The sequence below is a fragment of the Hesperophylax consimilis genome, chromosome 9 (genome assembly GCF_061612785.1).
Source record: "Hesperophylax consimilis isolate HC1 chromosome 9, BYU_Hcon_1.0, whole genome shotgun sequence".
NCBI classification, from domain to species: Eukaryota; Metazoa; Arthropoda; class Insecta; order Trichoptera; family Limnephilidae; genus Hesperophylax; species Hesperophylax consimilis.
This window is the reverse complement of record NC_142844.1, coordinates 5,311,565-5,325,649: the sequence shown is the minus strand read 5'-3', so window position 1 is coordinate 5,325,649 and position 14,085 is coordinate 5,311,565. Positions and strand designations below refer to the sequence as shown.

General features: G+C 32.0%; 1 protein-coding gene across 2 annotated transcripts in view; it reads right to left on the bottom strand.

The window, feature by feature from the left end:
- LOC149420833 (acyl-CoA Delta-9 desaturase-like) overlaps positions 1-14,085 on the bottom strand; it is a 190,219-nt gene that overhangs the window by 32,255 nt on the left and 143,879 nt on the right. The window contains exon 1 of one of the 2 annotated variants that reach the window (XM_089635575.1): positions 1,136-1,272. The exons of the other annotated variant lie outside the window; for it this stretch is intronic. The gene's annotated coding sequence lies outside the window, so the exon portion shown is untranslated. Of the gene's footprint in view, positions 1-1,135; positions 1,273-14,085 lie in introns of those variants that run through there. 2 annotated transcript variants of the gene reach the window in all.

The following is a 14,085-nucleotide window of genomic DNA, read 5'->3' as shown; positions in this document are numbered from 1 at the left end:
TTAATTGCGTAAAATTTGATAAAAAATACATTGCATTCGTTTTTTATCGCAATGTGGGATTACATCCAAATTCTTTAACCATATCGGTTTCTAGTGATGGTTATGTAACTCCACCCTTAAACAAAGATACATTGTTTACGAACTAAACTCTTCAACATTGTTTTACCAAAGACAACAAAGCTGTATTTGATTGTTTAAATGTTGATTTTAAATATTACGTAAGCATAAAACTTTAACAATAGAGTTTGTAATTTGTGGGTCTCGCAAGGATTATTTATTTCATCCTTGTTGTTTCTGAAAACCAATTAGACAAACTAAAATTGAAATATCTGAACCACCTCACACTGTTGATTATTTACATACTCGTCTATAAAAAACATTTTTTTAGGTAGACATACGAAACTGAATGACAAAGGTGCTAATTTCTGCAGGCAACTTAAAATATATATTTTTTAAAGTTAAAACACCCATAAAAGAAGTAAATTTTTCATGTGCACAACAAAATTTTGTCAGTAGTTGTCTACAGTTGTGAGAAAACGAGTTTAACCATATATATAATAGATATCAATAGATGTAAAATACTTTTTATACATTTTGACCTACGCAGGAAAATGTATGACAGGGTTAAGATAAACGCCAACCCTAAACTCATCAACCTGATTGACAACGAAACTGTGACGGGTTGACCACGTGGTAAGAATGGCAGATGATAGGATATGAAAAAGTGGAAATGAACTACAGGCAAATGACCAATGAAGATGTGAACGAGAAAGAAAAGGTATGGACGAAAACTAAAGGAGGATGGGAATGCTTGAGAACTGAATGCGAGGAGATGCTTAAAAAAGTGCCATGCCAATTTCCTGATAATATATTAGTCATTCAAAATATATCACGAATACCTGTCAATTCTTTTCCTAACAAATATCATGATGGGTTGCGACAATTTCAGTCTCAACATTTATTAGTTAAAAGCCTGCAGTTTTTAACAGGAAAACGATATAATTTGACCAGATTTTTTTTATAAATTAACAGTGTTTTACATCAATTTTTTTTCTTCGTGTAGGACCAGAACCTGTCGATGGCATAGTGACAATGATGATGGTAACGATATAAAAAAATCTTAAATATATCCTACCTGTGAAAACAAAACAGTCCTAAAAAGATATTTTTTCACTGTCTATGAAAATGACCACACTCACTTTATTTACTAACTGAATGTATAATCCACTAATCTTGCTCAGTTTGCTAAGACACAAGAACTATATCGTCCTACGAACATTAGTTTACTAGACAGTTAATGAAAAATTGTACAACTTATAACGTATTAGTAGTTTCCCAAAAAAATATAAAATAAATCATTTCAATTATGAAAAACTTTGGACTCATCACGCATCGCGTGTAGTTTCCAGTCAAATTGTGACGAAAATAAGTCTTTGACTCCACTTTTTGTAAGGTTTTTTATCAGTTTTACTCGAACGTTTGCAATAATGGATCTGACAAAAGTGAGGCTTCCATTTCGGTAGTTTAACCGGAAAACATACGACAGTGTGATTTATTATTTTTTAATTTTATATTGCTTTGACCATGAGAAAATTACCTGCATAGTTATTGAAACGTAAGACAAAGTACAGCACATGAAAACATGAACATACGAATAATTAGTATAATTTGATACCTACGTTGAAAAACATACTAGATTTCATAAAATATTATTATGTACCTGTTTTTTTTGTTTGATGATTTAGCTTACTTTGTGGTATTAAGGCATTTTTACCTATTTTTTATTAAGACAACGTTTCGAACACCCTTCATAATGTCATAATATGCCCTGACCAAAATGTATATTCGAATTTAAACTGTTATTATTAAAACTACATTTCTGGAAATTTTTAAAACTTAAAAAAAAGTGGGAAAATTCCTCGCCGGCGAAGACGTAAGCCATGTCGTATTAAAATGTAGATACCTTTATAATAATTTATCGAAATCTCTTTTTTATAAATTAACAAACTTATAGAGTAATAATATCTTCATTCATTGATTTGGTGGCCATTGTACACTGATTATTACGTCTGTGGAAGCCAACATTAAAGTTGAAGATAACAAAATTAATTATTTCTATATAAGTGCTCATAATGAAAACCTTTTGGTAAATTATTGTTATTTTTACTACCAATAGTTATTTTTCCAGTAAATTTAAGAAAAATTATCAATTGATATTATACCTTCTAAAGTTTCCCTACTGAAGTAATTGTATTGATTAAATTTTAGTAAAGTTTCTCTTTTGTAAATTGGTATTTCCAAATTATCCATTATTTGATAGAAGTAGGAATTTAATGTTATTAAATATAAAAAATACATTTTTTTTATTTATTACAAATGATAAAAAATTGATAAAAATGATAAAAAATTTAAATAAACACTTTTTTCTTAATTATTCTACTGTTCCAAGGTGTGCTGCAGTAGCTCGTGTTTATGGGAGGAGTAAGTATATACAAAAGAAAATAATGCTTAAAAGGTGATGTGCAAACAGTATTCAGTCTTATTTAGTTATTTTAACTAAAAACATAATTCAACAAACAAATTAAAATAATTCATTCTTAAAATTAACTACAAACATGATTCAATATACGCAATTTTAGAAAATTTGTACCATAACAAGAGTCATTTTTTTAAATGCTAGAAAGTGGAGATTAAGTTTACGTTTATAAGGCTGGCCGCATACATACGTATTTTCGTATTCGATTTCCGAATTCGTTTTCCGTATTCGGACATCCGAATGCACGGAATCAGTAGAAAATACATTAACTGCCGCACACGTTCGTTTTAGTTCCGAACGGAACAAATTCCTTACGCACGTTCCGAATGCGAGCCGGCGCGTTCGGAGAAACCGAATGGAAAAAACCTAATGACGTCATGTGGAACGCAGCTATTGCATACAGTTTGTTTGTGCCGACTCAAACGTACGGAAATTTCCGTTCGTAATTCAGTGTTGCCAACGGATCTTGACCTAATATCGCCGTTTCTCATACATAAGGTAGCGTAAAGTAGCCAAATTTTCTGTTAGGTGGGAAATGTTTAAAATAAAAATTTCGTGGGGGGGGGGTGGCTAGAGAATTTCAAAAAAAGATTTTTGCCTTTTAGATTTTTTCGGCGCCGATTCTCGCTCTGAGTAGCCTAAATGGCGATATATCGCCCTTGTTGGCAACACTGGTACTGACGTTTATACATTCCGAATGAAGAAAAACGAACGTTTGCGCTAGTCTCACGGAATTCCGAATACGGAAAACGAATTCGGAAATCGAATACGGAAAACGTATGTATGCGGCCAGCTTAACCCTAGAACCGTACCCTGGGGTACAAATTTAAAAAAAAATTGAAAATTTTCGATAACTTTTTGGTTTCACAACGGATTTTTTCGCGCCGCCGCGTATTTGCAAGTGGGGGGGAGTCGCTTCGAAGCATCAGTCAAGCGGGAGTCCTGCTAGTGTGTGGTCGTGGCAAAACGTGCGTGGGGCGCTCCAGTACCCCTGGGTACGGTTAAGGTAATTATTTTCATTACTATGATTTTAATGTTTTTGCGAAATAAAGCATGTTATTTTGCTATTTGATACGTGTTTCTTTATTTGAATGTTATTTTTATTTGCATAATAACCTTACACACAACTTTGTTTTGGAAAAAATGTGTAATTATTTATTATATTTAGGTATTTTGCATTTAGTTGCGTGTAACTTGAATAATTCTTTTTTTTTAGATGGCTTTACGTCAAAATCTATCGCAAGATGAAATTCAACGCCTTCTTCTGTATGCTGATGATGAAGAAGATGTGGTTCTTGGGGATAGACAAACTTATCTGAAGACTTTAGCTTTTGACCTTATAAAACCTCACTTGGAGGATCGATTTTTATACAAAACTTTGCCGATGCATCTCCAAGAAAGTGTTGGCGGAATATTAGGAAAAAAGCGGTCTTATGATGCTACAACCCCTTCAAAATCAAAATATGGAAGATGTTCATTTTGTCCCAGGTCAAAAGATCGTAAGTCACGCGCTCAATGTCAGAAATGTAAACGTTTCATATGTTTAGAGCACCAAACAAAGATTTGCCAAAATTGTTAAGAAAAGTAACTTTTAATTAAGCCTTATTGTATTATGTAAGACTGAAATAAGTGCCATAACAGTCTATGTAAGTTAATTTTGAATAAATGTTTTTTCTCACGTAAAAAAGATGTTTTATTTAACGGGGTACTCCAGTACCCCTGGGTACTGTTAGTGTATGATCTATGATGGGTACGGTTCTAGGGTTAAAGGGAACAATATATCATTATCCAATTTTAGGGAGTTAATTTTCGTTTTGAATTATTCACATTTCAAAGTTTTGGTTACCTCAATTTTGTTTTTGGACAATATTATAAATAAGTTCTTATCGAATTTAATAGGGGTCAGTGTATAAATAGGAATTCGAATAAAATAATAATGTTAAGCCCCTCTCAGACGAATAAAAAAAAACGAAATTTTAAAAAAAAATGCTTTGTGGGTTGACGTAAAAAACATTATTTTTCCAACACCAAAATCTTTTGTATTACTGATATGTGTCACTTGGAATAATAGTAATGTAATTCCAATTTTTTGAAAAAATCAGTTTTATACCTTGGACACTCTCAAAACAGGCTAACCCTTCAAAGGGAACAATTATAGAATTTCATAGACAAGTGGTAAGTATGCTAATCAACAACCTATAATATGGTTTACATCCGTATAAATTTATTTCCTAAAAAAATAAAGCATTTTGTTTTTACACTTATGTATTAAGCATATTTATTGTTACTATTAAACCATCATTTACACACAAATATCAACATAATAATTTTATCCTTTTTTTAACTTGTTTAATTTATTACTGCGATTCTGTTCTTGTTCCAATTTGTGTACCTACTTGTATTCATAATTTAAAACCTGAGTATTTATTCTTTTAATGATTTAGTAACATCTTACAAAATGCTGTATTTCTCGAACTAAACTATTCGAGTTATTCCTTTATTATAGTAAGTGACACATTTATATTTCCAAATGATGCATTTTCCCGAATGGAGAAGACTACGATTTTTTATTAATTAAAAAAATAAGTGAGTTTTATGTGATCAAAACAAGAGTATGTCTGAAACATTTGAATCCAAATTAACTACTGCGCATGTCGCTTACCGTTTGAGTGCCGTTGTGAGGCGGATTAAGGAAGGAGCTATTTGTGAGAAATGTCTTGAAGAAGTCGAAAATGAATAAAGGATCAAATATGAGTGCTAGTGCTTGTCTTACATTCGTGCCATTACATAGTACTTACTTAACGTGAAATTACAATGTTCGATTAATATTTACTACAAATCAGCATACTTTATGACTACCAATAAATATTTATAGGATCAATTGAAGCTTTTCATATCGTTTCGCTTTAGTAGAATTAAAAGAAGATCGTTAATTACTTTATAAAAAATATATGCGTAAACTACTAAAAAAAAATTTCATTTGAAATGTATGAACGCATGTAAGAAATACGTTCAAAAAAATACAATTTTATGGCTAATATTATCTGTCACAGTTTCCCATGATTATTTTTTTGTCTTACAAAATTATTCATAAAATAAACAAAAAATACATTTTCGCTAAAATCTAGCCTAATACCTTTATTCGTGGTAATATAAGGAACACTAAGAATATGATCATTTTTCCTTTCGTATTCCGTTCAAAAACATTCAATTATACTTAAATGTAGATATTATAATAACAGTTGTGTGGAGGGCAGGCTTTTGATATAATTATATAATTTTCATTGATTTAGTGCTTCAAAATCCCATCGAAAGAAATAATACATTGCAATAATATGAAAACACTAAAGTAAAAATTGGCAGGTCTCGCTTTGAGCAATGTGTTTGTTGCTGATTGCTTTTACAGGGTCGGTCTCAAGGGCGCTGTGTTAGGTTAGATATTATAAACGCCCCGTTCGACACAGGGTCGGCACTGGACCGTTATGTTAAAATGAGTTCATCGCTTGCTTGTGCGTTGAAATATTAAATCATTTCTTTATATGTAGGTAATTATTATGATATGTTGTACATAACTAATAATTGAAGTGGTGGATAGAAGTCAGTGGTGGAAATTACCTTTGTCCTTTACTTTCTTTTAGAACCATAGATATTTGTAATACCTACCGAACCATCTGCTTCAACATCCTTGTGTCGGCGAAGCGTGCTTCGAAATATTATGATTCTTTTACTACGTACAGGCCATTTCTGCAATATTATCACTCAGTGTATAATAATGCACAACTGCTGACCCTGAGAAACTAGCGTAATTGATACCTTTGGGACCGGTGCATACTCGGGAAATACGTCAACCGCGCATCCAACATTTATACACTGTTGACATTTTTTTCACATTGGTTATGTGATAAAAAATAACTATAAACGATAGTACCGTGTCTTCATGGAGTTGGAGTTGGGGTTGGCATCATAAAATGATTTAGTTTTTAAGAACATTTAAAATGTTATTATTCGTACATTTTTCTTCATTCATACGTTCTTCGTGATCTACTCTGCATCCCACATACTGGCTCAGCATAGTATGACACCAGATAAAGCTTTTAAATAATATGTCTAAGACTGTTGGCATCTTTAACAGTAGCCTCAAAGATTCAGGGGCATGTATATTGAAATGCTATTCACTACCATAATAAATATGTATTTTATTTTTCTTATTTTTTTAATATATTTTTTTATGTTACATGTGCAATGTAAATAGACAAAAAGTCTGTTATGCACAAAAAATATATATTTAGGAGTTATACAATTATTTAAACGCTCAAAGAGCCTACATACAACCAGAGGCGGTCCCTGCCTTAGTGCATTTGTGCACTGCACTGCCAAACATCGATATACGTCAGAAATGTAAAATCGTATATCCACTCACGAAGAATTCCCGCCAGATCATTATAATATTCTTACCAATCAAAGTTTGTACTAGACTCCCGCGCATGCGAAAAACAATGTAATATAGGTATCAACCCGTGCATATTTCGCTTTGCCGAGGCATGCCATGTACCTTCTATAGGCACTATCTCTAGAGGCCGGAACCGTGAAATGAGTGAGACAGGTAGAGACCCATAACGGCTGTTGATGTGTTAGAGCAGTGGAGATAGAAGGTGGTCGGTGCATTATCGGCGCATGCGCCGAAACATCCTGATCTTTATCAAATACCTTAAACATGCGTAAAACGTTTGGAATGCATTAGTTAGGATTGACAGATTTCGAACTAATTAACAATGTAATAATATTCTAGCGGTACCGGCGCGATCTACATATCTGCAAACTTGACAGTATTCACTATTCAGTATTGGCGATTGACGCGACGTTTTAACGGTTTTTGCGAGTTTTGCTCTGCCAAAAGGTTTTTAAAAATGAGTGCTAATGAAAACATTGCGGTTAACATTGATTTTATCAAAAGTAACCGAAGTTCATTTAATCCCAACAAACTAAAGATGATTTTGCGATTGCTGACGGAGCAATATCAATTTTACAATTATTTTACAAATGTAACTTGGTGGAGTGTTTTAGTTAAATAGTGATACTGTTAAAAATAATTTGTACTATTCCGATGACAACTGTCGAGTGCGAAAGGTGTTTTTCTACGTTGAAACGTGTAAAAACATTTCTGAGGAATAGGTACTATGTCCCAAGATTGTCTCATTGCTTTATCAATGATGAGCATCGAAAAAAGTTTGATCTCGTCTATACCAGACTTTAATAATCTTGTAATTGAAGAATTTTCTCAAATGAAAGAGCGACGAATGGATTTTCTCTACAAATGAATTATTTGTACTGGGTATATTTTCCTATTTTACATGTTACCATTATTTGTGAAATGCACTGGTGGCAAATTCTGTCACGAGCCGCCTCTGCATACAACGCATCTTATTTGAAGAATTGCAATGAAAAAACATTATCAGATATTTTAGAATTCATTTCAACGATACTGCACTACCTGATAAATAAATATTTTATTGTCATTGCGATTTTCAATATCATCTACAATTTATAAGATGAATCACAACTCAGTAAAAAATGGATAAAATAGAAACAAAATAATTCGAGTTTGTGTTTATATTATAATTTCCAAATACGATTTTGTAAAACTGTATAGAGCTACGAAAAGCAAAATAGCTTTCACTTGCATAACAGAAAGGACAAAAAGTTTAAGAACGTAATAAGAGTTTAAAAAAAATTACAAATTTAATAACTTTGATTAAATGACGTATATCTTGAAATCCTAAGTACCTGCCTAACTAATTGAGTTATCGTACGTATTAATTTATTCAAAATTCCAATACAATGACCTGGGTGAACGTCAACATGTTAATAGCGAAAATTATCACGTATTTGCTTAGAATAATTGGAAACGTGTTTTATTTTCATAATGAAAATGTTTTGTTTTTTTTCAACGTTACTTGTCAGTGGATTCTTTCGTTGCATAATATAGCATTGATTTATAAAAATTATTCCAATTATAAACACATATATTTTTGCTGAGAATAGTTCGAAACTCGAAACTAGTTAACAATATTGAGTAAATTAATTTGTTACAATTCAATTCAATTTGTTTATTCATTTAAAAACATTACAAAACACATTTTGATTAGATTTTAAGTACATTTGTAAAATGGATAAATAAGCCGTGTATCAATTATACCAGCATAAATAGAGCTTGCTTCTTAACGGCAGCTTCACCTTCAGCTAAATATGTCGATATCCGAATTAATTCTGTTCAACAGCAAGACTGCTCTCCCCACCGGCATGACCATTGGCAAGTTGGTCCTGCAGGCCGGGAGATAAAACAGTCTATGCTGTCGGTGACGGAGATAACCATCAGGAATATAGAGACTAATACTCTCCATGAAAGTCGGATTTTCAAACCATCCACGAATCAGTTTGAAGAAGTGTGATACAATATGCACATCTCTTCTGACCCGTAGATGGTTCATACAGAGCATGCCCAAGAGAAAGTCAGTAGAATAGAGCCACGGGTAGTAGCCATACTCTCTCAGGTAGAGGAATCTAAGAAATTATATGGCATATTACATTCCATGCCACATACCTAATGTCCGTCTTGATCGGCGCAAATCGGTTAGGTTTAGTTTTTAAGTCCATTAAAAGTGTAATAAAGTTTTTACTACGTAAGGTACTTCTAGTTTTCTTCCTGCGAGTATGGAAAATCTTTATCTTTCTATTGCTGTTAAGCGCCCTTGAGGTGATTTCTCACGAAAACGGCGCTATAGAAATTAGCCAAATATTATTTGTATTATTATTATAACGAGTTTGATTTATCAAAAAGAGTGCATTGTTTACACAGACTCTACGTCGCTACCAATTCCAAAATTCCCTCTATCTTTCAAATTTTCGATAAACCCATGTAAATATCATGTTCAATGACTTACTTGTCACACGCAATTCTGAAGTTATTTCACATCTCAAGTATGTTAGATAGTTTATTTTATTCATTCAAAAAACAGTTTTTAACATAAAAAACATACTCTGCACATCTCACTAGGGTATTCCTGTATCAAGATAGTAAAATGTTATTGCCGATATGTATAACATCAAACTGACGCCGTATCAGCTGTAAAACCAGTATTTTTTAATTCTTCCAGTAATAGCATTCACATTCCATGAATTTATCAACCACAGTCAACAAATGTTTTTACCAAATGAATTAAATTTCCTAATTATACCGTATGAAGTTGAAGAATCTATTTAGAAATCGCAATCGAAAACAAAATTATTTTGTTGACGATTATTGAAAAAAAAAAATGATTTTTTTCATATTCATCGGATAACAGTAAAATCTCTAAATGTTCTTATGATACCAAGATTGTCTATAGTTCCATACACGCGGACCGCAAAATGCACGGAATCAAAAGGGCAAAATAAAGTGTATGAAATCTATTGCGACCATAATAGCTTATTCGAGTCTTACTATCAATGTTCAAGTATTTATTTAATTACTTGCTAGTTGGGAGCGGCGAGCGGAGCACGTGCATTGTGCGGCCACTCTGCAGGAAACTAATCCACGCTAAACACCGTATGGAATGGAAGTTTAAAATGCATTTAATAAATGAGAAGGATTTCTTTTTATCGATTAAATAATTAAGTATCGAGGATTCCGTCGGCGGATACAGGATCTTACAGTTTTCTTACTTGAGAGCATTGATGTATTATATTTAGATGAGACATGAAACGAAAAAATAGGTTTCACTTGTTTACCTCCAAGTGACCTCCAATGCTCCCGACGATCTAACTTAAACCACCGAATCCTGTCCACGTGCACCGCTTATCGCGTTCTAAGTTCTAATAGTGGAACGCGTTTCGACAAGATATTAGTACGAAATGGCGTTTCTAATTGTAAAGATCTACGCTTTAAAACACTTATTTGCATAGTGTACATTATATTTATCCTATCTTATCACTTCATCTTCCAAACGACCAATTAGCAAATTGTTCAATCTCCATTTCAAAACTAAAAATAAAGTACCAAAAACGATAATAATTAGTAACCTTACTAAGAATTACTTAAGCTAATGTAACCTTTACCTTGAAGCACAAATTCCACAATGAACGAAGCTAAGTTAGTACAAACTTAGACCGTGTGTAAAAGTATGAAAAAGACTCGTTACGATTCGAGCTTAACTAAGTTAGTACAAGCTTAGCTTCGTTTGCAGTGGATACTGCGCTTTACGAAGTAGCTTCATCACACATGATATAAAGTTTCATTGAAATAGAGAAAGAAAACATAAGTTTGTGTTTTATTTGGTAATGGTCGGTTGGATAAATAAGCACTAGGGCGACGACTTACCTCCATAGTAGGTATATCTTTGAACTCATATCTTTATACGAAAATTACACAAAAAGCAAAAAAAATCTATCCGTATATAATATCCGCTCTATGACAAATCTATTATTTAGGTAAGGAAATTATTGCATGTTAATGATTTTGAAGTAAATATCTGAAACACCGATACATGTTTTTTAAATCTTCCAATAAAAATACATGCCACCGACGGGAATCAAACCGATTGCCGGTCAGGTGCTCTCCTACTATATGTATATCTTTTGTATAGGTTTTTCAGGCTGATAATGATTGCTTAAAAATAATTGGTTATCCTTTGTGCTATGCATAAAAACCTTGTCTCGTAAACATTACTATGTTTGCACTAATGAATGCACTGCGAATAACGCAGGGTGTTATTTTTGCAAGAAACATAGTATTTAATTTATTTACAGTGGTTTCTTCAAGCAAGCATAAGCCGTCTTGATTCTCAGAAAATATGTGTGAAAAAAAATTTTAGTGCAATAATTAAAGAGAATTTTACCTTTAACAGGTCTTGTCTTGTGTGCACTGTAATATAAATAATGTTACCTTATATTGAAATGTAATAAATTATTGTTAGTGCATCACAAACAATTATTTTGCTTGAAACGACTCAATATGAAGTTTATGACGTAAATTAAATTATATATTATATAAATAAAATAGACAAGAAAAACTGTAATAACAAAAAAAAAACAATTACCCTTCTCACGTACGTAATCTAATTGCTTCTTTTCTAAATAAACATTCATTTATCTTTATTTTGTGGGTTTGAAAGTGACAAAATAAAGGAACTATGTGAAATTTCTTACAAAAAGAATAAATGCGTCTAGACGTTGGTGTTTATAGGTAGTCACATTAAAGGCTAGTTGTCTAGAAATGTTTACATGTTAGTTCCGAAGAAACACAAAAAAAACTTGTCCAAGTTGGCACCTTAACATAAACAAACAATTCAATGTTACTACAATGTCATCAGTTTTTGTTTTTCTTTTTGACAAATTTAATGTTGAAAATAATGTGACCTTACTGGGGTACCCCGTTCTAAGGTTGGTTTTGTGTGTAAATTATAAATTAGGTCAAGCTTTTTTGTAAGTATGTTCATTAGTGTCTTTTTGTAAGTATGTTAGTAGTGTTCTATCGGTACTACAATGGAAGATGCTCTGAGGAACTAGCGTCATTGATCCCTTCGGCACCGGTGCGTAGTCGGGATACACGCCAAACGCGCGCCCAACATTTGTACACGGTTGACATTTGTCACATGAGAACGGGTCGCTTTTACGATTCGTTCTTAAGTTCAACAGCTCGGCTGTGGAACGAACTGCCGGCCTCTGTGTTTCCTCCCTCCTACAACATGGGACTCTTCAAGACCCATGTTCACTCCTTCCTCTCCACAAAAAGACCCTCCACACAGCATCCCCAAAGATGACATAGGCCCTGAGGGAAATTATTTTCTTCAGGGCCTCCTGTGTGGAGTTAATATAAATAAAAAAATAAAAAAGTGTGCTAAAATTTTACAAGAGGAAAATTATAGATCAGTATCTAGAAGAAAAACATAACATATCGTTAATCTTTGTTAGTTTGCAACATTGTATCTATATTCTTCCTTCCTTTGTCCGTATTTTGATACTTCTTTTGAAGTCAGCTATTTTTTAGTCGTTTTTTTTGCAAGAGGTAGAATATTAAATTATTTTATAGATAAATATTGAAAGTTTCTTTGTCTAAACGTCGTTTTAGTTGTAGGTTGGTGGAATGTCTTTTCTGACCGATTCTTAGTCTGTTTCAGATTTTTAACATTTAATTGTGATCAGCTCAAGAGGTTTGTTTTTAATCTTGTCAGCTAAATGAATTATTAACCGTAATTCTTATTAGAATATAGTTTTGTTATTTGAATTCATTTAGTTATTTGAATACAGTTTTGTTATTTGAATTTGGTTTTATTCTTTGAATTTAGTTTGGTTATTTGAATTTGGTTTTGTTATTTGAATTTAGTTTAGTTATTTGAATTTGGTTTTGTTGTTTGAATTTGGATTAATAACTTCAATTTAGTCTATATGCATATCTGATCCAAATTTTAATTGATTAGTAGGTACCTAATTATATCTGGATGACATGAAAAACCCTGATTGATCTAAAATGGATGATACTTATGTTCATTTTTTGTTATTTATTTAAATTACTTTATTTCTTTGGCCCACCGAGTGTATATTCTCAAATAAAATTATAATATTATTTTCAAAATAAGGAAAGTGTGTATGGAACAAAGTGTGATTTGAAATTTATTATAAGACAAAGCAATCTGTAACAAACACCAGTAACAAGTGAACCATCAAGGAGTGCTAAAGGTTAGTCAGTCATATATTCGAAGATTTTAATAAAATTCTATACTATGTAGGTATTACTCGTCACGCTTTCTGAAAAAATCTAGATAGGCATTCTCATAAACATTCAATAATTATTCCAGAACGTTGTCATGTGTCAATAATTATTCTATTTTTATTAACTGTTTACTCTTGTATTTTTATAAACTTTAGCAAGTGTGTTATACATTATTTGGGAATAATATAAACATACGAAAAAAAATTCCACCATTAACACACTCGGGCCTTTTGCATATTATTCTGTCAGAATGTATTTTCATTTTGCAATAAATTCAAATAACTGGAATATTTGCTGAACGTATCCGAAAATTAAAAGTTGATCAAATATGCTTTGAAATGTTATTATTAGAAATAAGCATACATTTTTTTGAATATTAAAATTTTAAATGAAAACATAAAAAAGTTTTAACAATGGCTCATCTTAGGGTTTTTCGTCTAAATATTGACACACACACACACATTTAATTAGACAAAAATGTATTATTCACATTATTGTCGCTTCAATTTCGTCGGTTCATTTAAAAAACATTTAATTAAAAATTAACGAATATTCATAATTTTTCTTGAATTGCGCTTGGAACTTTTTGTTTCATAGAGGTGTACATTTTATTTTTTCTGTGGTTAATTTTTGAGATTTGAGTTTAAAGCATGGTGTTTTCTCTTTCTAACAACACTTTATTAAGATCACATTTCTCACAATAAAAACGATTCTTTAAGACCATATGAGCTGTTCCCAAAAGCGAACAAATTAGCATGAGGGGTTAAGCACTGTAAAACCCTTTCCCCAAATCCAAACACTA